The sequence below is a fragment of the Fringilla coelebs genome (assembly GCF_963513975.1).
Source record: "Fringilla coelebs genome assembly, chromosome: 9".
In the NCBI taxonomy this organism is placed as follows: Eukaryota; Metazoa; Chordata; class Aves; order Passeriformes; family Fringillidae; genus Fringilla; species Fringilla coelebs.
In genome coordinates, this window is record NC_140067.1 from 13,288,590 (window position 1) to 13,312,874 (window position 24,285).

Sequence of the window (24,285 nt, forward strand, 5' to 3'; positions counted from 1 at the left end):
TTCATTATTTCATGAAAATAAATGTATTCAGCCAGTATCCTGATCTGAGGTGATTTTTAACTATAAATTTGCATGTTAAGTGAAATTATAATTATTTTTATTTTAAAGCCAAATGTGTGATTTACACTATCAGTGAAGCAGATAGGGCAAAAGCTTGGACTTCAAGGGTTACTTCAACAGAGACAGCAATATATTATTTTGGGTAGAATAATATTTATACATATAAACATTTATACCTCAATGAAATTTTCTCTCCCTGCTCAGGAATCTAGGCTTACTCTGTTGATTATGGATTTCCTTTATGTAAATATTATTTCAAATATAAATATATTTTCAAGTTGAGTATGTTCTGTTTAAGGAATGGGAAACTGAGCTTTGTCACATTACTTCCTTTCAACATGGCAAGGCTTTCTCTAATCTCAAAACCAAGATAAATATCACAGGATAAAATAAACTGTTGAATATATAATTAATATCACTTTAAGAAAATACTCTTACCTTCTCATTTCTAACCCTACCTCTGTTTAATGTATAAAGATTAAATACACATTACTGTGAGCAGTCATAACATCTTGATTTTAATCTAAAAATTGATTTTTTTTCTATATATGTTAATAAATTATTTGTTACCTCAAATTATTCCTAAATATGTGCCATTTTGTGGTAGCATTTCATCAAATATATAAACATTTTCTCATAAATTTTTAATTCTACAAATTTTAATATATGGAAAGTCATGTCAGATTAACTGAGAACATAAAAGACCCACTAACACACACGGAAGACAGCTGCAGCTAAAAACAGAAGGAGACAAAAAATAGTTCTCACTTTCTTCTCAATTAAAACTCTGCAATTATTCTTTGAGATTATAGATCTCTATTGGGATTCTGGTTATACAGAACTTTTTGGTTCATTTCACAGGAATAATATTCATCTTAATTAGCAAAAACAATTGATGGGCTTTTTTCTTTTTTCAAGAGGGAGTTGACTTGGTGTACTGATTACGAGTAGTAGATTATCTTGATAAATGAAAAGTTCTTGTCTTTCTGAACAGCAGCTGAATATGTTAGCTGTCTTCAGCCTTGTAGCTTCTTTGTTAGACATCACCTTGTTGAGACAGAATGACTTACTTGGTAAGTGTTTGACCCGATTTTTTGTTTGGCACCCTAACATTGCTGGGCATTATGCCAGGATGGATTCTGTAGCTATTTATGACTACATTCAAGGTTCTACTATGCAAATCACAACTATTAGCCAAAAAAGCAGAGCAGATTTGATTCTAAATATTTCCATAGCTCACAAGGTCAAAGCATTTGTTTTCACAATTTTAAAATGTAGTTGTGTAAGTAATGATCAGTTATGTTTAAAGAGATTGTCACCTTTAACATTTTATTTAGACTGATTTAGGCAGTACATAAACATTTTTCCTCATGTGCTATGAAATACTTGTATGGAGTACAGGAAGAAGAGACACGAGCCGAAGTGAAAGAAAAATGTGTCTCATTTTATCTGTCTGTGACCAGCTTAGCCACACCATACAGAATGACAGTAAAGGAAAGTAAAAGGAACTGTGACAAAACATCTTTGGGGAGAGCAGCCTTCCTCTGAGGTCACCCTGATGCAGCTGCCTGAGGGAATGGCACAGAAGGGCAAGGACCAAGAGCCTGCCCTGCCCACAGTGTGGGCACACCCACATTGCCTGCACCTCCTTGCTGGGCCTGAAATCAGGCCTGAATGCCACACCAGTTCCTGGGCAGGCTGTACTCACAATTACTTTGGCCAGACCTAAATTCATGCAGCATCTCTCTGGTGGATTGTGCTTGCAGGCAGGTGCAGGGCACAGTGGCCCCATCGATCTGTTCTTGCAGCACACACTGAAGTGGTGATGCTGGGTGCTGGGCTTCAGCTTGGAGATGTCTCTCCCCATTCCCGTGACACTCAACCCCACCGAGGCTGAAAAGTAGAAGTTGTGTCATTCAAAAGGAGGTAGTGCTGCAGAAGCTCTTTGGGATAGGTTTGCCATTTGCTCTGTGTGCTCTCCTGTGTCCACCCTGATTTGAATCCTTTGGTAGGCATTGCTGTCATCCTGCAGAGAAGCTGTTTTGTCTCAGTTCTACAAAGTAATAGTGAAAACATACTTACAAAAACTAGCACTGGTATATGTTATGTAGTAAGAACTGTGTCTACAGAAAATTGAAATGTGATTTAAACACATATAAAAATGATTACTCATAAGCAGAAATTGAAAAGAGGTTACGTGCACAAGTTGTTACAAGATGGATTTTTAAAAGACATATATCTCTACCATATCCTAATTTCCTGACAAACCTAACAAAAGCATTAATAAACCTTACACATGTATCAACAAACTTACCTATTAAAAATACTCAATTACAAAATAATAATTCCATTCATCCAACAACTAAAGATTCTTCAGCAATATAATATAAGCAGGCAATAGGTAATAAATAATATAGAATATAGAGGCATGGGCATAATGATAATATAGACTATATATAGTAGTCAATATAGTAAATTGAGATATTTCCTCTTCAAGAAAAGGGAAGCAGATTTAAAACAAGGCAGAGTCTGTTTTCTGATAGGGGTTTGGGCATACATTGGATTAGGTCCTCAGACAGAAGCTGAGGGGGGAGCACATGTGCCTTCATCAGACAAGCATCCTTCAGTAACACCAAGGGTGGATAAAGGCTGCTTAATTTATTGATTGTAATATAAAATAATTATCAAGGCTGAACCACTGGTCCAGAGTATTTCTTTGACTAAAATAAAGGGTTAACATAAAAAACCTAAACCAGTTAGTTGTTTTAACAGTTTGCCTTATCAGTCAGCAGTTTTCTTTATAGCTGTAAAACAAAAAGCATTTTTTAAATATTCTATTGAAAAAGAATCTGAGTGTGAGTTATCAGTGCCTGAGCATAGTTTTCATTTGTGCAATGCTTTTTATTCATCACCTGAGTTCTGTGGGTTGTGGTGAAATAATGTTTTCCAGCAGAAAGGAAAGAATTATGGGAGAAATGTGAATGAGCGCAGAATAAGGCCAATTAAGATAAAGTAATTGGTCAAAGTCTGATTTCTTTGTTTTAGTTACCATCCACTCAGAGCAGGGCTCATTGATCTTGGTGGGGTTACTTCCTTTACAAACTGCAGGACTGAGAGTGTAGGACTTCCCTGAATCATCTGTAACAGCATAACCCCCTAATTCCAACAAGGTGTGAAAGAGGCTTCCAACAAAGTAGGGAAGATATTTTAAAGTGGGACAAAAAAATGTAGGTTGAATTGGGAATATGGAGATTTTCCATTGAATTCATAGGATTTGTACAAAGAAGTAGAATTTGATCCTTATTAATACAATACAAAGCCTTGGAATTTATTCATTGTTAAACTTCTGTGCTTTAGCCAATTCATTTTTGAAGAGTCCCTTTTCCAATGGGAGTCACAGAGCCCTGTGTTAAGGTAAACATTAGCAGCTCTGTCCACAGGCAAACCTAAATAATACTCAAGAAACTAAATCCAAGACATTAGCGATAAAAATACTTAGCATGTATTTGTTTCCTGGGAGCCTACATGGAAATTGAATTCCGCTGAGCTGCACTCACACAGAACAGAATTCAATTAAAAAAAAATCCACCTGAATTCCATGCTGTGAAAAGCCTTGGAAATTTATTTTAGGGACTTCGGGTGTGGAGCCTGGACACAGTTTTATTTTATTTTTAAATGGAATCAGCCTTAATGTCTAAGGTTATTCTTTACTTGCCTCTGCTGAACAGTTTTCACATATAAGCCAACGGAGGACAACTTGTTATTAAAGAAGTCAGCAGGTGTCCTGTGCTCTGAAACATATTAAATAAAGAACTCAACGGGATCATGTTGACTGTGAGCTCCACAAAGAAATTAAATAATGAAGACAGCAGCTCTTCAACGAAGCCAGGTTTTCATAAGTAAAAAAGTCTTGTCACAAGGTTGAAAGTTCTCCTGCATGTTTTTACTGGAATTTCTATTCTGGAATTTTCTGAAAATGGGCAGTCTATAGATTTGAGACACTAAAACTTTCTGAGCAGAACCTTGTGCAATAGAGAGTGATGGGAGTGGCAGGAACTGAATAGTCCAAACCTGCTCTTCTTTTCATACTATCATTGTTCAACAAAAAAGCCATTGCAAAATAGCCTTGTTATCATTCTGAAGTTTGTTAAAGTGTCTAATCTATATTAATATTGATATGAAACACTCCTGCAAAATAAAAAAAATATTTTAAAAAAAGACAAAAAAACAGGAAAGGGTCCATTGTATTTTTAGTTAATATTTTTTGAAACATTTAAAATACAGTCCCTTTTCAATTTAAATGTGTTTTTGGATAAGATAACTTTAAACCTTATTGGAAAGGTTAAGAACTAATATAAACACAATTTTGAACTTCCTATTTATTCTGAGTTGATGAGTAATTGCACCAGACAACTGTTTTTAGAGTGCTCTTTAATATAAGGAATCACAAAATTTATTGGGTGTTAATGTATTAAAAATTCTGTCATGCAGTAATTGTTTGAAGAAAATTGACAATTAAGAAACCTAACTAAGTTTCTTTTTGAAGAAAAATTAAACTTAATTTAATTCTCTTTGGAAAAATAAAAGTTGACTTCAATAGAAGTAGGTCTGGGCAACTCAGAGTTGATTGGAAAATAAATTATCCTAAGTGCATCCAGACTCACCAAGCATCTTTAAGAAACAGAGTGTTCATAATGAACCAAAGTCTTCTGACAGCTTATTATGACTTTAAAATAACTAATATGAAAAAATATTGCAAAAGCTTTGTTGACCAGGTGTTTTCCCTTTTTATCAATACAATATATTCCTATAATGGCCATCCCATGCTCTGTCATTAAAATGTGAGTTTTCCTTTCAGGTGCTTTGTCTCAGACATATGGAATTCTCATCTGCAGTTTTTACTGCAGCCAAGTTAATCACTCAGGGCTTCTTGAAGAACAGTTTAGTGCAAACACAATTCCACAATCTGGGCCTCAGTGAGTTAGTATGAATTTATTGAAACAATTAAAAACTTTTCCAAAACTCCCCACTAATTTTAATACAAGATGAGACATTTCCCTATATTTGTGATTTCTAAGTTGATGTTGTTGTTGGGAAAAAGTATTTGCAGGACTCTGGATATGGTCTTGGTTCAGCAGAAGTTTGCTGACCTAGACCCATGTGTTTGCAGAAGAGGGGCCTCAGCTTAAGTTATGGGTGAAAAGTACAAAGTTCTGATGGCCTGATGCCATTCATTCCTACCAATAATTTATTCCATATCCATACTCATTTATCCAGTAAGGAAACAAACAATTCTCAAATATAAATTCTTCCCTAGACTCAAAGTTGAATTAATTAAAGTGTTTGCCAATTTCTTGTCGTCAGCCTGATGCCTCGTGTGTGGGTAATTGTGTGTTTAACAGAAAAATTTCTCAGAAAGTTCAGAGGAAGCCACATTTGTCCAGTTATATGCACTTCAGCCTCAAGGTATGATGAAAAATAGCCAGGGCCCAGTGCAGGAGCCCTGTAAGGGGCCATGTGCTGGGGGGCACTGCTGGACCTGAGGCTGAGCCTGAGCAGCAGCCAGGCTGGGCACTGGGCTTGCAGTGCCTAATGCTGCAATCCCACCTCTGACACAGAGCAGGAGGGTGGGAGCTTACCCTTGGACATCCCCTGAGTGAAGCACAGATGGCAATCCCTAAGTGTGTTGGAAGAGTGACCAAAGAGATTGAATTCATTCGATCACTTCCAAGGCATGTCGTCCTTGCGTAGAATTTTGATCCCGTGCTCGAGTAAATGTATGATTAAATTTTTATTAAAAGGTAATGCTCCTGTTTTAATGATAGTTAATTATATATAATTAAAATGAAAGGATTAATAATATTAAACATTTCATCAGAGGTAAAGATAAATATAAATACATATATTGTAGTATGATTTAATATGAGTGTATAATATTGAGCCCATATTATCTTCAATGCAGTATGTAAAATAGAAAATGAATAAAATAATACATGAAATAATATTATATTCCAGGTGCTATGTAAAATAAATTTCTGGTTTTTTACTTCTACCTTCATAAAATCCATTTGATTTTTGGAGTGCAGTATGCAAAGAATAGTTGAAGTAGTTTTAAAAATTCTTATAAAAAGTACCTATTAAATAGATGCATACACTTCCTTACTATGTCACCTTTCCCTGTGAAAAGTTAATTACAATGGTAAATGACCTACATTTTTGACCACAGAGTCATAGATTGCAATTTGGAAATACCTCATTTCTAGCTAACATTGAATCCATACATCTTTAGATGCCTGGCTTCTGATTTTCAAAATTTTTAAAACAGACCTTAAACATTCATACACAGGGTGTTCTTCCTGCATTGCTTATATCTGACAGATCTAATCTCATTTTGACTCTTTTAATGTTTAGTGTCACAACAACACTACTTGATCTCTACCTTTAGATACACCTTGTTTTAAACAATAATATTCATTCCAGTTGTAACTTCTGCCATTAGATACAGTGAATCTGTATCTCCAGGTGAAAATGCTGTGAATAAACAGAAACTCTCTTCTGCAAAATGCTGTGCCTTAACATAGTGTAATAAGCTGAGAAATGTGTTAGCTTTTTAAATAATTCCTTTAAACTGCATAGTTTTAAATCACAGAGATGTTTTGGATTCTGCAAACTATAAGGAACTAGCATTTTTCTAACAAGATCTTAAGGCCCTCAAGAATTTTAAGGACTTTTTGTAAACCTCAGCATGCATTTTTTTGCCAGATTTTGGCATTGTTTCACTGTAACTCCAGTACAACTCAATCGGTTTATTTTATAATTAAAAGCCAGGAAATAGTAACAAAAATACATAATGTATGGTACTCATGTTTATAATAGAAACATCCATAAAGAAAGAAACATGTTCTAACTCTTCTCATTACCCCAAAGGGAATTGCATCTTTAATCACACAAAGCACAACAGCTTTCTAATTTTGTTTAAAGTGTTTCAGTACTTACAAAAACCAGATCAGGTTATTGTAAATCTAGAGCAAATTAGAATCATTGGCCTCTGCTCAGCTGTATTCAAGAATACTATGTAAATCATAAATTTAATGGCATACTGAGACACACATCTGTTTCCATTTTGTAGAAGTTAATAATCTAACTTCAGAGTATTTAAACATTACTTTCATTAACTGGAAAATTGTGAAAAATAGAGACTGCTGTAAGTCATGTGTTGCAGCATTATGCTCAGAGAAATATAAAAACTGCAAGTCTGTACAGTAAAGCCTAAGTTTCTAAGAGATGTGCCATTGTCTGTTTCGTGACCTTGCAGCTCCTCTGTTTACCAGGGAGAACTTACACAAACAGAGCTGCATTGCTGAGTAGAATCTGCACCTGCACATAGTAGATTCCAGTTTGTATTTTTAGTAGCAAATGCCTTTCACAACAAGGAATACTTGGTGCCTGAATTCCCTAAACTTACATAGATAATGACCTAATGGCTTTTCCTATAGTTAGCATTCTAAATCTAGGTAAATAACCTGCAGATCAATATACATATTGCAACTGATTTTATTTTTGACATTAGAACTGATAAAAATGCTGTGCTGAATAAATCAATTCCCAGTACGTAGTTATTTTTAAAAGATACACTTTTTGGTCTAGTTTGTACTCTGACATATAAGTTGCTTCATAATAAAGCCCTTATTGAAAATTTTATTAATTTATTAATATCTTACACTGTATCACAAATGAGGCATCATGCACAATATATGTAATTTGAAAAGCACCAATTGTATTTGATTTGTTGGAGAGACACATCAGTATTTTCAACTTATTTTTGTTGTAAAGACAATAGTTTTTATGTATAAAAATTAAGTCACAAATGTAATTTCTAACAGATTTTTTCTCTTCAAATAATCTCTTTATTAAAAGACACCCAATCTTTGGGAAGTCAGATGCCGCTTATGTGCTGTTACTCTTGTGCTAAAATTACCTGTGGTAGTAGATACTTTGCATTAGAGCTTAGGGTGCATAAAGCTGAATGGGATTTATGTAAATAACTGTATGAATATGTATCCCACCTTTTACCAGTGCTAATTTCAATGAACTATATTTGAGAGGGAATTATATTAATATATACAACTGATAGGAAATTTGCACATTAATTTTACTGTCAACAAAAATTCTGATGAAAGCAAATTAATCTGACATAGCCATATAGAGAAACAACAGGAAGAGAAAACCAAAAGGCAAAACATGGTGCAATGCAAATTTGTGGTTTATTCTTCAGTAATATTCAGTGCTTACATATGCAGAAAATTCTGCCATTCCTGTGTAAATGCATACGTGGTTATCACTTTGCTTCCCAACACTGTCATAAAAATTTAAGTGCCTTAATGATATATTAAATGTAGTATTATGATTTACCAGATATAATACAAAAAGATCATATTTTGGTGCTGAGTAGTCAACAAACAGCAGCCTGTGCTCACAGTGAGGTGAAGAATAGCATCTTAATTATTGAATACATTTTATTATTTATAATTAGCAGCAGTACTAAGCAGTCAATCGATGTTCCTCAAAGCAGAGCATGGTACTAATGTCATTCTTAGACGGCAGTGTTTTTAGGAAGGCGTAGCCATACCTTCAATCAGATCCAAGTCTATTTGTCAAAAACACTGAGGTCTGTCAAAAGTAAATGATCATTTAATTAAAGAAAAAAAAGGTGGAATATCTTTGATCCCTATACTTAGTGATATTAATTCGCTGTGCTGCAGGTGTTTGTAATATATAACAAATCATTACCCAAGCAGAGGCTTTTCCAGGCGGTTTCGGTGAAGGAAAACGACTGTTCTTTACGGCTGCCAGAGTTACACCTGGCAATGTAACACAAGCACAACAAAATGTGAACTAGAAGATGTAAGCCTGGGAACAAATCTGGGTCTCCCTCTCCATGCTCTGCTCGTGTCAGCTGAGATGGATTGCAAAGCAGTGCCGCTGTACGGAGTTGATGGGGAGGGGAGGGAGGCTGAATTTGCTGCTGTGTCTGGGCTCTCTGACCAGTGATCCATGATGCATCTCTGGTATCTGCTCCAGAGGGAGCCAATCAAATAACTTTCACCATTTCAATGGCAATCAGTAACAAGAGGAAAAAATATAATCTTATAAAAAATATAAGGTACCAAGTCCTTGTGTTAAACCACACAACAAAATCAAAGCAAGTATAACCAATCAACTGAGGTTAAAACCCTTCCAGACTGGCATGAGGAACTGATGGGTAGAACTCGATAACTGTATGTAAAGCACAACTGAAAAGTGCCTTGATTAAAGCTACCAACTGAAAATCCTAAATTAAAAATTGAACATTTGCATTTGCTCTAACAGAATAACACATATTGAGACATGGGGGAAACAGCAAAAGGGAGCTGAAATATGCAAGTTTGGAAGCAAATATGTCTGTCATGCCCCATCTTTTGGTAAGGGAAACTTGAAAGTTACAATCATGAGGTGAGGAAGTCCCAGTGGGAGGTTCTTTTCTGTTCATGATTGATTGTGAGCACCCTGTCCTTTCCTGTTCATAACCTATTAGTGTATCTCTCAACTGGATTATTATGACTATGGACCAGGTTTCCATGTAGGCAATATATAGAATTTCTGCAACTTGACTCCTATAGAGAAACGTTGAAAGAATTTAAGCCATTAAATTTAAAGACTACTCTGCTTAAATGCTGCCTACCTGGAGAAGATGTCTGTGCTGAACAGGCACATCCATGTTTTTCATATCACATTTTCCTGCAGCTGTAATACTTATCATGCCAAATACTGCTTCAGTCAAGATAAACCAGACTAAGGAGATCTGCACCTGTATTATTGCTAAGGTTCTGTGTAAAACAAAGCTGAGCAGTTAAAGGTGACAGTCAAACTCTAAGAGCATCTGACACCCATGAATGCAGTTAGTCTGCCACTAAACCCAGCAGCAGTCATCCCTTTCTTTGAAAGGTGTAGCTTTATTCTACAACTAGCATTTAGAGACTTGTCCAGTGTATGAAACAGGGTCACTTCTCTCCTCTGCTTAAAGGGTTTCAAATGCACATTTCTCACCAGCTAAACAATTCTCTAACCCACAACCTGACTGGAGATGGAAATACTCTCCACTTCTCCTGTTGAAGTCTTGCACCAGGCAGAAAATGATTCATGATTCACTGTACTAGAAAGAGAACACCAGAGGGAACATGACTCTGTAGTTTCATGATTTGGGCAATCAACCAAAATGGGGAGACCTCAGTTCTGGTTGGTGGTCCAATAATTTGGTGTCTTTTTTCCCATAACTTCTGAAGAATGCAAATTTAACCTTACCCCTAATGTAGGCACCTAAATCTTTATGGGTCTGTAAAGCTGTTCACATCTCCTCAAATGAGAGGTCTGTTCCATAAAAAATATGGATTTTAACAGTGCAGATTAAGTGAGGTGTTTGGGTAAGAAGAGAAAAGCCTTCATGGGTTCATATTTACAAATGCAATGGTTTGCCTTTGAATTCTTTATCTTTTTTGCATTACCTTTCATTTTGTGATACAGAAGCAATAGAAGAGTGGCCAGAAATCTAGGTAATATGATACTTAAAAGCACTGTGTAATAAATATAAGTTAGAGATTGGAGTCCAGATGCAATTGGAATTTGATAAAGCAAATTATTGCCATTCTTTTATATTGACCAGGAGGGTTGCAAGAGGTAAGAGGAGATGATGAGAATATGCTGAGACCACCACACATGGCAGTCGGAGTCATGGGGTACTTCTCTCACTCAAATTACAGAGATTGAGCAAAGTCATAGCAAATCATACAATATAGTTGTGTAAGGGGCAGGAGGAGAAGGAGCTCCCTGCCTGTCAGGCAAAACTGTATTTATTTTAAATAGAAAAATCTGTGTAATTTCTTAGCATTCTCTTGGGCTTAAAAAAACTAAAACAAAACATTTTTTTGCTGCCTAAATGCAGAATGCATGCCTATACAGATATAGCAGTTGGAGAAAAGGGAACCTAGAATGTGCAAACCTATTTGGAGAATTGGGATCTCATGACATATCTCCTTCCCCAAAAGCTCAGCACTGCAGTTCCTTTCCTGGTATGATCATTTAAGCTTCAGTGCTGAGCTTTTCATATGAAAACAGGGAATTGCATTCATTTCTTTTTTAAGTGTGCCCTGCTATGTTACTTCTAACAGCTCAGTCTTGAAAACTCTTTGACCTTTGTAAATGCCTGCAGCATTAAACTGTAAACTTGCAGCATTAAACTGTAAACTTTTCTCCACCAACATACATCCAAAATACCCGAATTTCACAAGAATTTATTTCTTCAGTAACACTGAGCTCCACTGCTCCCCCAAATTTACCTCAGAGAGTGGAGAGGTAACTGAAAAATATGGCATTAAAAACTGCATCTAAATACACTGGCAAAAATCATATTGATCTCTTCTAATTCTTTAATGTGAGACAAAAATTCTGCTTCAGAATACGAGTTAATATGGCATACACATGCTTTTGTTTCATAGCTGCATTTTCTCTGAACAAGGTTGTTTCTAATATTACTTAATTAAACAAAATTAAATTAATTTCTAAGAAACAAGAAAAAACAGCTTTGTTGAATAAAATGATCTTCATTTTCTTGAAGCTATTTAAATTAAAAACATGCATCTCTACAGTTGGAAAAAAACCATCCATGGCTAAAATGTTTGAAGCCCATCAATCTCTTTAACCACACAGCTAATGTGTTCCTTCTGTTTTCTTTGAATGAAATCACCATGAGTGGTTAGATGTTGATTTAACATAAAGCAAGTGGAAATGGGTGTTTCCTTAGTCATGTGTAGAATTTATTTTTAAAAACAATTAGCAAGTGTTATGAATAAGTCAATGATTTTGTCATTTCTTAAATAATGATATAGATTATGAGTCATTAAAATTGATTACTGAAGTAAACTATGCAAAATGCAAATTCATGTTACATTTATTTGTTAGAAACAGCTGCAGAATTCTCTTATTTTATTGATGGGTTTCATTTTTTTTTTCCCCAAGTGACACTAAAATCAATTACTTAGTTTAAAAGACCGGTAATTGTCAAGATATATTTCCAAACTTTTAAGGCAATACATTGGATATTTCCTATTATGTGTTGTATCATTCACAGTTTATTTATATGAATATGCCTGCAAAATTAATTGGGAATTTTCCTAAATAAAACAAGCAAAATTTTCTCTTTTCTGTTTTATGTTAAAATGGTAAAATCATTTAATGGTTTGTTACTTTTCCATGGGAAAAAAAATGAAGTCTTTACATCATACCAATTAAACTGTGTCTTTATACCAGTGCACCAATTTTAGCTGATAATAATGCATACCTATATTTACTACCTCTTCTGTCAGTCTTTGCCAACATTACATCTAATTACAGGTTCATTGATACGTTATTCACAGGAGTACAGACAGACAAGAGGAAATGTCAGTCGCTAGTATTTAAAGTTCAGTCATAAAACTCCAGTAATAAAAAATAGGCTGCATAAAATCTGTGTAAACCATTACTCATGGGGGAACTGACACTTAGGGCAATACAAAATATTATTTATCAAGGTACTGAAACATTTTAAATTAACCTTTTTAAGAATAGGCAGATATAAAATGCAATTCTATGACCAAAAAAAAAAAAAAACCCAAAAAAAGCTAACCCAGTCTATAAGATCATATTACAGACATCATGATTTAGCCAATTTTTGCCACAAGTTAAATCATCTTTCTCAGATGCATCTCTTTCAAGTACACAGCTGACAGTTCAATCTTTTCCAGTTGTTACTGTCCTACATGTGGTCCCTGGAAATGCTAATTGATACACAATTGTTGTGATTATTTAAAAAATTGCTATGGATTTGCTTTTTAGTTTTTCAAGGGCATCATCCCACACATTAATGAAAGTAACTGGAGAGCAATACACACAGAATATACACCTTAACATGAAATATTACAAATTTAACATAAGTTAAAGAGTGGGGATAAAATATCACAAAATATTTGGATAAGAATTTAGCATTTCTTATTGTGTTTTCAAGCTAGATTTTTTGCACTGTTGCAGCAAAGCAAGATTTTAAGTAAAATCTACTTGTCTCTTCTTGTCTGTATGGAATAAGATTCATATTTTTAGGGATATGTCAAAAAGCAAATAGTAGGAAGTCATAATGGTGGAAAATTGATTTGGTATAATTCCTTCTTACATATTAATATTCAAATCTGGCAATAATTGTGGCTGAGTAAAAACTAAAGGATCAGATTTACCTATGCTGTGAGTACATGTGTGTACGATTGTTCTTTAAAGAAATATATGCTGATTCATGTGAAGTAAAATTAATCATTTGAATAATAGTATTATACTTGCCAAAACAATATACACCTCTGCCAGGTATTCTTATATCTTAATGCAGTTTTAATGAGAATTAATGGAAACGTGTTTTTGAAAGAAATGCTAAAAGGTCTCTGCATTTTTAGCAATTGTTTAAAACTCAGTTTTACAGCTTGCCATTGTAAAAGAGTTGTAAAACTCCATCTCTGCATGTAGAAAGAAATATGATTCCAGAAGTTTTTGATGAAACGAGGGAAAATGAACTTCAGTCCTACATTTGAATCCACATAGGTGAATTCACTTTGACTTCTGCAAATATTAGCACAAAGCCTAGTTCTGCAGTTCTTTTCTATCTTTTTGTAGGCAGGAAAAAAATTAGAGAACCCAACAGAGTTTTTTTTGTTGCAAACAGAAGAACTTCTCTCTCTCATGTCCTCTCAAAGGAAAACCATCAACCCTAGATAATTCTTGTATTATCGACAGTTTTCTGGCTAAATCCTGTTCTCATCAACGAAGCAAAAGTCTGTTAGCTCAGGGGTATCACTGCTTATTTGCAATTACATGAAAGAAAGGAAAGAAAGAAAGAGAGAGAGAAATAGAGAAAGAAAGAAAGAGAGAAAGACAGAGAAAGAGAGAGAAAGAAGTGCTTGTTAATGATAAGATTTAAAACTTTGGTAAAATCATAGCAAGTGAATATATATATCTTTGTATTTCTATGACAGCATGTTTCTGTAACAGATGCATCCAGTTCTTTAAATGAAAATCAGCTTCTAATAAAGTACATTGAAATGCCTGTATAATTTAATTCCACTAGAAATGCATAAGGGGTTATTTGGGCTTTATACAGGTGTTTATAAGGATAGCAAGAAAAGGAAATTGGCTATATTAGGAATACACCAAGAACTTAATAGAGACTCTGCCCTTTTGCTATCCCATACTTTTAGCTATATATAGTAGATACAAAACTGTTACATAGACAGATGATCTATCCTTCCATTCTGTTTGAGGCATTTGGGATTTAACCCAGTTGAAATTGGCCTCAGGAAGGTGCACTGCTCACTATGGCAGAACTCCTTTGCTCCTAAAAGCTTGAGATTCTTCCACTTCCCAGTCCCCTGGACAGACACCCTGAACTGAGGAAGGTCAGCATGGATATGGCATGTCCATGTTTCAGTGACTTCTAGATATTCACCCCCAAGATTGTAGCTAGCATTGTTGAAAGTTTAATGAGGTTTTGAAGAGCCCTGTGGTTCTCAGTACTCCATATTGCAAGATCTTCAAGATCCAGTCTCCTTTTACCATGTCATGTTTTTCTTAATACGTGCTACAATTTCTAAACACTAATTGCACATGTATGCTGAGACATCAAAAGGATTAAGTAAAAAAATAAATCATTACCATTAACAAAGGTAACGATCCTCATTGTAGGTGTTGTACTCTGGATTGTCAATGTGCTTTGGACCTAAAACAGTTGATCAAGCCCCAAGTGGTCCGGCCTAGTACATGCGATTTCGTGAGTAGAGGCAGTTGAGAGGATTTCATTTCGGCGCTGCAGCGAGGGAGGGGATGGCTAAAATCCCCAAACAAAGGGAGGGGACAGTTATCAGGTCAAGTCTGAGCTGCTTTGACCGCGGCTGTCGCTCCCTCTGGTCACCGCAGCCCCGGGCGGGCGCGGAGCGTGGGACGCACGCACTGCCCTCGCCCCCCGCTGGCACCGGCCCTCGCTAATGCCCAGCTGCTTCTCCGTGACCTTGAGAGCTGGGAATTGCCCATGTTGCACATCCTGAAAGGTCAGAGCGGATTCGCAGTGTTTTGCATCCATACAGACGAGAAACACAAACCCTACAATACCAGACCTGGTTTCTAAGAGCAGATTTTTTGGGAAAATGCAACAACGCTACTAGACTACGTTTTGTATCCGAGCACACCAGTGAGTCAACTGAGTATCCTTTAAATCGTTTCCAAGTGTTGTTTACCCTGCCCTGACATGTTTTCCCTAACGCATCGCTGTGCCTCGGCGCGTCGTCCCTGCCGGGCAGAAGCCGGGCCATGTCAGTGCGAAGGAAAGAAGGAAAGGACCAGCGGAGCCGTGAAGGCGCTGGGGTGCCGGGACCCCACGTCTTCCCGCCCTGCCTGCCCTCTCTCGCTGCTCGCCCAGCCGGTGAACGATTTTTGGGTGATGCCGGGGAAGGGGAGGCGGGGAACAGGCGCTGCGGTGCGGAGAGCCGGCCCGGCGCGGCGAGCCCAGCCGGCCGGGCAGCTCCGCTCGGCCCTCGCACCAGGCGGGGTGCGCGGCATCGCTGCGCGGTCGGGTACGGGCACGAAGGTGCGCCGGGGACGCCTCCGGCCGGCCGGCCTGCGCGCCTGCAGCCGCCGGGGAGGCAGAGGGAGGGGGTGGCGGCAGGCCCGAGGCCCCAGGCCCGGCCAGCGCCGGGGCCCGAGGCGCCGGGCAGGGGCGCCCAGCGGCTCCGCGGCGGCGGGCGAGCGGCTCCGCGGCGGTGCGCGCCCCTCGGCATCCGCGGCGGTGTGCGGGCAGCGCGCAGCCGGTTTGCGCGGCCTCCGGTGCCGAGCGGCCGCTATTTAGCCTTCAGCCCCCCCATCCCCCGCCTCAAATGAATGAAGGGCGGGAGGGGGACTGAAAAAGACAGGAAGGGGGAGATTTTTGTCCTTCGCCGATGCCGCTCTACGTGATAATATGTTTATATGATTAGCTGAGCCCAGGGGTGGGAGCGCAGGGAGAAGGGGTGGAGATTGGAGGGGGAGGAGGCTGGAGGTAACTCCAGTTCAGAGCCGGCAGAGTCCGTGTCAGGACTTGGCGCTCCCCAGCCGCAGACGGAGCGGTGCACGAGCACGGAGAGGCTGCCATACATTCATTGGGATTTTTTTTTTTTTTTTTTTTTGGTGTGTATGTATTGCGTTTTTCCCATTACCGCGCGCGTTACTTGCTCAGCTCCCGATCTCCAGTCGTTGGCGGGGCAGCAGCACAGGGAGGAAGAGGAGAAAATCTGAGGAGGGGCCGCCCCGCACTCCGCCAGAGGCCAGAATGTCATCCCGGGAGATGTGAATCCGGTCGGTGAGAGCGACAGAGACACGGAGGAGGGGGTCCATTGTAACATTCGAGTTGTTCCCCGCTGCCCCAGCTGCTGGCATCGCCTCCTGATCGCTTCACAGAAGGGACTCCCGAGGCTGGGCACACACACTGCACTGCGCCCGTCCTCCTCTCCATTTCGGCTTTTTTAATTTTTTTTTTTTTTTTTTACTGAATTTATTTCTTGTGTGCGTGCGTGCGGGAGCCTGGCTGCATCGAGCTTTTGCTGCGGAGCGGAGTGTGGGGAACTGCAGGAAAATGTTGACTTAGACCCAGAAGAGCCTCCCGGCCGGCTGCGTGGAGAAGAAGCCGCCCCTGCTCTGCGCTGCCCCAGCCCTCCGAGCCGCAGCGCCGGCTGCCGCCGGCTCCCGCCCCAGCCCACCGCCCGCCCGCCCGCTCCCGCGCCGCCGCCGGGGCCCCGGGACTAACTCCGCCGCGATCTCCCGCAGCCCCGCGCTCGGCGGGCTGACCCGGACCGCGGGTCCCGCCGGGGACACGGACCCCGGCCCGCCTTCGGCTCCCAGACATAGGTAAGCGGAGCCCCGCGCTTGCAGCCTCGCCGCGCGTTCCTGGCGGCGCCTGCACCCTGACTCCTGGACGTTCCCCCGCCGAGCCGCCGGCAGGGATGCCCTTACTTTAGGGTCCGCCGCGGCCGCCGCTGCCGCGGGGCCGCCGCCGGCGGAGCGGTGCGCCCCGCGGTGAGCCCGCGGCTCCGGGCGCGGGCAGCGCGGCGGCGCCGCAGCTCCGCACGGCCGCGCTCCGCCCGCGCGGAACGGCCGCGCTCCGCCGCCGCCCCCCCGCGCCCTGCGGAGGGACCTGCGGCAGCCGCGGCCGCCCCGCCCGCCGCCGCTGGCCGCCCCGCCGAGCGCGGGGGCTGCGGGCCGGGTCCGCCCGCCCAGCAGGCCCGGTGCTCCGCGGCGCGCCCCGCGCAGCGCGCAAAGTTGCACCCGCTCGCTAAATAATTACCTGTTGCGGGCGTATTTGTGTAACTCCGCCGAGCGCCCGGCTTCTAGCCCGTGCGGGGTGGGGGGTGCCTGTGGGAAGAGGAATAAATTACCCTTTGTCGGCTGTGGGGTGAGAACAACTTTTTTTCTTTTTTTTTTTTTTTTCTTTTTATTTCTATTTATTTTCACATGTAGAAATCTGGGGCCATCTGGAGACAGAAAACAGTGTGTCATGAGGCACGGTTGCTGTGTCTGGCTCTAAAAATAACATCTTGTTGTTAGTCTGCGCCGGCCCTGCTGGGATTTGAGCGCGGTTTGTCAGAAAGTAAAGAGCTCTGCTGGTGCTCAGGTGTGTTTTCTTTGCCCAGAAATGCCCCTGTGCGCGACGGAAGGAATCCTGCGGAACAAATGTTCTGCTGTTTGGCTTCCTCAGACGCCCCGGCTTCCTCCTTTTGTTGCTTGCCACGAAAAGAGGTGCCATTTCGCATCATTCTGCAGAAATTGTTTGAATTAATGCAAGTGTGAATTCTTACCGTTTGAAGGAGGGTATTAGCATATCAAAGGTTTCTTAGCTCCGGCTCAATTGAGAAAACTTCAGCTTGTCTTCCATTTGCTTCCAAGAAGAGGCCCAAAGGGCAGTGGGAATTGTAAAGGGGTAAAATGGGGAGGTGGATTTGGGTTATGTTTCTGAACTTTTGCTGTTTTGCAATTATGGGAGTGAAAAACAAGGTCCCTCCGCTGCAGAGCCTTTGCAAGCGCTCGGACAATTACACTCTATTGATTAATGGTTTGTTCCGAGCAAAAAAAAAAGTGACCTTTTATGACAGGCACTGTGGCGTGATTTCTGATTCCTCCTCTCTGGCAGGGGGATTTAGAAAGTGCTTTCTCCCGCGCTCTTGCTCTGGTATGGCCTACATGTTACTGCGTGGAGGGATGAATGGGGAAGACCTTCTAATTACTTCAGAAAACAAATGAAATCTTGTAATAAAAGACTTCTCGGTTCCAGGCCTTTGAAACAAATATGCTTCCTTCCTTAATGGGTGGGTAGGCTGGAATAATAGATATTTTTATGGAGAGTTTTAAAAGAAGTTTTTATCACCACCAGCCATATGCTTCCATTTCCTTTTCATTCTAGAAAAAGTGAAAATGAGAAATTCTTGTAATCTCATTTAATCAGCGATACTGTGTTTACAAAGATAACCTAATTTGTGGTTAGTATTACCCTATAATAAATAATTCTCAACCAGCTATGGCAGGAGTGCTGTTTTGGTGGCTGTGTAGAACATTTATCGCATTGCGAGTTGTTTTACGAGGCTACATATTCATAGTTTTTTATTCTTTTGTTAGTATTTTCTTGAGTTTGAAAGGGGATGTGGCCTGGCCTACCCTTTTATTACCTTTGCAAATCAATATTCATAATCCAGCAACCCAAAAGCCAAGCAAAATCCAGTTATCCATCAATAAGTTGGGACCTTTTCCAGGGACCAGATGTTTCTTGGTAACTGTATTCTGGTTTATATCTCTGGCAAATAAGAACTTCCTAAATTTTCCTTGCCTATTGCTTCTTTCCAAACCTTTTACTTGAGTGATACAGATACTAAAGCAGGTATTTTGTGTTTTTAAAAAGTTGGTTTAAGTCACTGATATGTAACATTTGGTCTGTTGTTTGGGTGGGTTTGTTTGTTTTATATTTTTTTTTTCTGATTCACCATTTGGGGTCTGTTTCTTTTACTGCCTTGAAAGTGATGTGCCTTTAGAGTAGGATATTCAATTTCAGGCTTCAATTTCCTTTCATGTAATGAAGGAACTGAGTATATATGGTATGTCTTGGTGAAAAACACTGCAGTTGATCAAGTATTCTGTTATTCTTAGATGGACACGGCTATTTGGGCATTTTGTAAATAGATGTATTTAGTGGTCCTAAAATTAGATAATTACTTTCAGGTAATTTCCAACAGTTTATTTACCTAATGTCTTCAGCTGTCTGAAGTAGTACCTTTTGGTGGTGTAAAAGGAACATATTGATGTAATTGCCATTATCACACTTAAGTTGCTGTTAACTAGTCTGCTTTGAATGCAGAGGGCTATAAAGAAAGCACATTATCCTTTCAGCTATTAGGGATAATCTAAAAATTGTCTTGGAAATGTTGCACTTTGGTTTATGCGACGGCAACCCCAAATTCGACAAATGTCTAAAGGTAAAAAAGTAGTAAAAAGAAGATTTTCAACATTCAGATGACAAAATTGGACCACTTAGAGAAAAATTAATGTGCTGCAGCAGCACTTCAGCTGCCATTTTCAATCACTGTGGGTTACTATGTGTTGGCAACAGTAAAAAAGCATAGACGTTCAGATAGCTCAGGGAGCTGGTAGTTGGGGGAATCAGGATGTTGAATCATGTGGGGTAGAGCAAACCAATTACTTCAGGTTTTGACTTGAGAATTTCCAGTAAACATTTTTTTTTCTGGCTTTTGGCTCCCCTGCTCATTAATAGACCAACATCAAAGCAGGCAACCAAACTTCCAAATGTTATAAAAACTAATGTAAAGATACAGATCTCACATGTAGTCTTGCAAGTCTTAATTTAAAACAAGCAGTTGGAGTTTTTATTGCTGCAATTTTCACAATCAGCAGAGACATTAACACCAGGCTTCTGGGTGTTTCCCTTCTTAAAATGAGCAAGAGGAAAGCTTTAAAAAAACCAAAGTGTGCTTAGTTAGTTCTTATTTGATCACTTCAGAAGCTTTCTCAATGTTTTATTTATCTCTTACCACTTTGAATGTGTAAAGTCAGGAAAGGGGGTTACTCAGGAATCCCAGTCTCTAGTAAGGAAGCACCTTATTAAAGTTTAAGTAAGCGAGGTAGTACAGTCTTAGGAGTTTGTAGTCTTTATGGTTAATAGTATGTAATAATATGGTTGGTTTTATTCTGGAAATGTGATATGTAGACATGGCATTTTGATGAATAGATATTTTTTTAAATGAGAATAGTTGTGATGAAGAAAATTTCCTACAGTTTTGAATTACAGCTTTTTTTAAAAGTCCATAATTTTCACTTAAAGATTTTGGAGATAGAAATCTCTAGTTAGGCAAAATATTAATCAAAGTTTTATTTGAAATACCTTTCTAGATAGTGTGTCATAAGTTCATGTAAATTGTAATAGCCATACAGTAGAAAGCATTTTTGACATCTAGAGAGCGCAGAAACACAATCATAAGTTTTTACTGGAATTTGGACTGAAAGTTTATGTATTTCCAAGCCCTTGCTCCTCCTCTGTCCACCCAAAATGTTGACATACCTATAAGAAAATACTGTTACCTTGTACTATGGCTCCTGCTGGGGATTGTGCCATGCCTAACATTAATGACAAATAACCTACCAGTAACACTTTCTATCAAAAAATGCTCTGTGATTCCTCTGCATTTCCATTAAGGAATATCTGTGGATGACTGATTATGCAGGAACTGGAAGCAGCAAATAGGGATTTTTACCTAGTCAGCTGCAAGTGAAGTTAAACTACGTGTGGTGTGTAGTGGAACTCAGATCCACGCACAGGTAGACAAGCAGTCAGTGATGAGCCAAGACGCTTCAGAGCACAGGCTGGTGAAATTTGTAGTCAGTCATGTCACTTGGAGATGTCATATTAAACAGACTCTTCCAAAGCATTCTTTAGGATTGATGTTTGTGATGTACAAAAGTGATTTGAAATTGAGAGAAATTTGACTCCTTAAGTATTTATGTGCAGCTTTTAAACTTAAAAGCTGTCTATTATTTCTAGAAACACCCTCTGTTTGAAACAGGTAAAAAATTTTAACCATCATGGTTGTAATTGGATGTCAAGAAAAATGGAAAAACAACGACCTATTTTAAGGCCACTCTCAATACTGTTAACAATCATGTTTAATATTTAAATAGTTTTCAAAGATAGCTGCATTTTGTTTCCAACAATTTTTAAAATAAAAGTAGCAGGTGATTCTGGAATATTGGTAACATATATGTCTAGTATAGGACATACTTGGGGTCTTTGTTTAGCAAATGTGATTCCTTTTAACATTCTTCATTTAAAAGGTGAAGGATGACAGGCGTAAAGCCCTCTTCAGTAGGTAATTTTCTAGGAGTTCATGTTTCTTTCAGCCTGTAATATACAAGATGTGTTTCTACAGCATGGACTGGGAAGATTGTGTCGCTTAATATCAGCAATTTAGTTATAGAAATACACTCGCTTAGTGAGTGCCACGATCTGACAGCATTCTCTAGATGCAAACTGATAGTTAACTAGAAATTGATTCCAAAGGGAGGAAGGAAAAAAAGTCTTCAAATTCAGAATAGTAGCACCTCCAAGTTATGGATTGTTACAGTAAATGGAGCATTTTATGGGTTTTAGAAGAATATGTAATATGCATATGCCATGAATTCATTCTTTCAGATTTTCATGAGGTACTCTAATGATTCAACCAACTCTAGCTTGCCATTTACCCAAATTATTTAGAAATGCCAGATAGTAAAAAGCATTGCAGCCTGACTGAAGCAAGCACAATGCTCAACACCTGCAGGTAGACTGCAGTCTCTAGCAAAATGCTGTTGATTGTTACTCTGGTGCAAAGCAAGCTTAAATACAGTTCTCTTAATTACAACAAAAATGCTTTTTTATGAGTAAGATATTCCATGTTTGGGGAATGTTTTGTGTGTTGTCTGCTAAGAAAAATCCCATCACACTTGTATACGTTCGTTCAATTATCAGAGCAGGTAAGAGGAGGGAAAAAAATCAATTTACCCTGAAAAGCACCAGAAATAAGATTACCTTGGCTAGTAGGAACTTGCCAGCACTGTCTAAATTGCTTAATATTATCAAATGTTGCTATTTTTCATGTTCAGTAAGAAAGATATTGACTATTCTACATGTCCAGGTCTGCTGTTTGTCTATTTCTTTATGAGGTATAAGCATGTCTTATTTTTATTCCTACAATAGCAGTTACAGATAAATCGGAGGATCTAACAATAACTTTATAAAATAGATGGAATAATACCATTCACTGGAGAAATAGTATTTACTTGAGATAAGTGATAACAACTAGTTTTTTCACTTGTTGTTCTCGTAACAGACAAATGTAAATACCTTAGCAGACATTTCAGAGTGAAAGACGAGAGATAAAATGTAATTACTTTTCAGGGTGGCTCTGACGATGCCCATGTTCTTGTCTGTAACAAAAAAAAAAATCTTTGCTCATCACCTCAGAATATGAAGGCCATTGTTACTTCTCAATATAAAAATATTTTCTGATTTCTAATGTTGACCTCAGTGTTCATCTTTAGCTCTTCTGTGTAAGCTGGAATCCTTATAGCCATGAATTCTAGTTGCTGTTATCCAACGGAGCATTTAATAGAGCACCTAATGGACTCTGCTCCTGTATTTTTCTTGAATGCATAGCATCTTGCTTCATTCAGTCACCAAAACTAACTTTGCTACAAGGACAGGCAACACGACAAGTTAGAATCAATGGACCATTTGTAGGTCACAAAGTCAGTTTACTGGAATTTCAGAGGAAACTGGTTGAAAAGAGAGGACAAATGTCACTTTGAATAGAGATGTTTAAATCAGACTTCTGCCTTAGGGTAAAATTTAGGTCTGTTGTAGCCTAGATGTAATGTCTCCCTCTACAGAGCACAGCATTAATCATGGCTTGACAAGTGATCATGGGCTGAGAGAAATAGGGCCTGTTTTGGTTGTGTGGTTATTTTTTTTTCTAATCTTAATCTCTTAGGAGCACATTATAAACACTAACATTTACACAAAAAGATTTAAGTATCAATGTCTGTGTTTCAGTAGTGAGAGTAGCTAGCTTCGGAGAAAATCTAGTTAGAGTTAATAAGAGGCCACTTGTGTTTCTTACGTAGATTCAGTATTAGGAATATTTTCCTTTTAACGTAATGCAGTGCTTTTTTTGTTTTAAGAGATTTATTTTATGCCATTTCCTCATACAAATATGGTAGAATCTCGGTCTGCCTGTTTTGTGCCTTGGTTTACTAGGTTTACTAAATAACTCTAAATCTTTTTTCTTTCCAATTGTTTTACAATGTGTTTATCACCCAAGAAAGATACTTCCTTTTGCAAAACAGGCAGTATAGGGAAAAGGGGGAGCAGTTTTTCTAAAATGTAACACAGATGAGTGGTTTTTTTGTGGGGTTTTTTTTTTTTTACTATGTTTATTTGTTAATGATGTGTTACTTTATTGCAATGGGCTGCAAAACTGGAATGAACTAATGTCAATGAAGAGTGCTATTTAAGATCCCGAGTTCTGATACTATACAAATTGTGTTTAATACTTAAATAAGGGACATCTTGATTCATAGATAGGTGTGGGAGTGTTTATACATTTTATAGTAAAGAAGGGAATTTTCCCATTTCTTGGCCTTTTTTGCTGCTTCCTGTGGGGGGACAGTGTGGGAGCAGCCAAGCACTGGGTGTGCACCACTGCTAGAGAGGTGCAGCTCCTTCCTTGGAGCATTTGTGTCGGCAACTGTTGGAAAAATAGATGGTATCAGTGAAGTAGCAGCAAAACAATTTATCACTGGAGAATGATGCTTTAAAAATTAGAGTACTTCTGTTTATCCAGTTGCCTGTGGATGTGATAAAATCCCCAATCTCTCGTTTAGGTTGGGCTGCTGCTTTCCTTTGAGCCCTCTGTTGGTATTTTCCCATCAGTCGACACCTCGCACCGATTACGGCTCTGAATCCAGATGACAGAATAATAACGCCGATTACTGCTAAAAGTTGTTTCTGGCAGCTGGGGAGGGGATGACCGACCTTGTTCCTGACTATCAGACTTGCTC

General features: G+C 39.0%; 1 protein-coding gene across 16 annotated transcripts in view; it reads left to right on the top strand.

Moving 5' to 3' along the window:
* Positions 1–24,285, top strand: part of ADGRL2 (adhesion G protein-coupled receptor L2) — a 384,884-nt gene that overhangs the window by 212,000 nt on the left and 148,599 nt on the right. Inside the window, exons 1-2 of one of the 16 annotated variants that reach the window (XM_084211674.1) lie at positions 15,531–15,583; positions 16,373–17,040. The exons of 12 other annotated variants lie outside the window; for them this stretch is intronic. The gene's annotated coding sequence lies outside the window, so the exon portion shown is untranslated. Of the gene's footprint in view, positions 1–15,512; positions 15,584–16,127; positions 17,041–17,518; positions 17,585–24,285 lie in introns of those variants that run through there. 3 more of the 16 variants (XM_084211676.1, XM_084211672.1, XM_084211675.1) reach the window with 3 other exon arrangements.